Here is a 1,826-nt window from a genome sequence, read left to right as displayed (position 1 = left end):
TGAATAAATAAGTTTTTGAATGTTAAATTATTTTCAAAACTATAAGAATCTTGGACAACTTTAAAAACAAATAAGAACTTGATATTTATAATATTATAATTGTATATTTGCACATAATATATTCATACTATAATTAGCTATATGCTAAGCTATAGTTTCAAGTACAATCACTGGGTGATTGGCATCATGGAATAAATACATAGAAGTTTAACAATCCTAAATTTATTGAGTTTATTCCATTTCTTTAATTCTCATAAGATAACATAAAGTACACGTATGAACTTTGAAGTCACAATGATGACCCAAACGCAAACACTGTTCTTGCAAGTTTCAAGGATAAAGTAAATAAACTTAATTTGTGTCAACAAAACACACTGTGATTTTTATATAACAAGAAAAACATTTACAATTCTTAATGTATGAACATGTAAAACATGACTCCACAAATGCTATATACATGAGATACATGTTGTTTTTCCTGATTTTATGGCCCATATATGTGTCTACTGAACTATATCTTTGTGAGACTCAGTGAAAAAATTTATTGCATTGAGTTTGATGATGAGAAGTCAAGAGAAATCCATGGATCTACAGTATCAAGACTAAATTTAATAAGTACTTATCATGCAACCAAATATACAAATGAAAATCAAGTATTTGGAACTAGACTGTGTGCCTTGGTATCACCGGTTCAGGCCATAGGAAAGATAAAACTTCAACCTTTGGTAAACCTTTCATTTTTAACACTATGCAGACTAATTATCATATAAATTTTGAAAGAAATCCCCATGGCCCTCCTAAAAATAGTTCTGGATTTTCAGAAGTGAAGCATTTGTGAAGGTTCTCACCTCTCAATATGTCTAATTAGCTTTCCTTGTGCATTGAGACCTAGAAGTTTCTTTCAAGATTCAAAGCTAAAGTTAGAAACTTAATTTCAAGTGATTTCAAAACCTGGCCTGATAGCACTTTGATTTTTCAATATAAAATGAAATGCTTGAGAAACTATAGGCAAATTATCACGTTAAAGTAGAGGCATCTGTCAGTGGTTCAGACCTTTTAAAACACTTCTGCTGCAAGCTGTTAAAATTGTAGCAGATAACTCCGAATTCTCATTTTCATGTTTTTGAATTTTTTATTACTTGCACTACAATATTACATTACTTACAACATTTTTACCTTAATATATATGAAAGAAATACATACATATTGAAGTTGAAACTACATTTAGGGAGATGTCTCTGAAGTATTTACATCTAATTTTGCTTTAAAATCAGGTCTATTCTGAACTCTAGAAGAATGTTGCTCTTGCACTTAGTATCACTTATCCATGGCTAGAAAAACCTTAACCCATTCACAACTTCTTACAATTTCTGAAAAAAATATTACTTAATATATATAATACAAAAAAATTCTTCATCTGAAGTTAGTTTAACTGGGCATCCTGCAATTTTCTTTGCTAAATCTGTCAACTCCATGATAGGGAAACTTTGGAAGCAACTTAAATGTTCATCAATGTATATCTTCATATGGCAAATGTAACACAGTACATATACATATACACATACACAATGCATATACAATACATATATAGCAAATATAACGCAACACATATCAGCTACTCTTCCAAGTACTTTCCAAATTGCTCTGAGAAATTTCTTGTACATTTAATCCTATTCTAGTGTCTGCTTCTTGGATGATCCAAATGAACACTGAGAGTACACTGGTCCAGGTGGTCTAGAATGTTACTGGTGACAGACGTGATGTTGGTGACCCTTCTTAAGCTATGAAATGACTATGGCCATATAGGTACACCTTAGAATTCTTGA

This window comes from Vicugna pacos, chromosome 3 (genome assembly GCF_048564905.1).
Source record: "Vicugna pacos chromosome 3, VicPac4, whole genome shotgun sequence".
Lineage (NCBI taxonomy): Eukaryota > Metazoa > Chordata > Mammalia > Artiodactyla > Camelidae > Vicugna > Vicugna pacos.
This window is presented reverse-complemented; position numbering follows the sequence as displayed.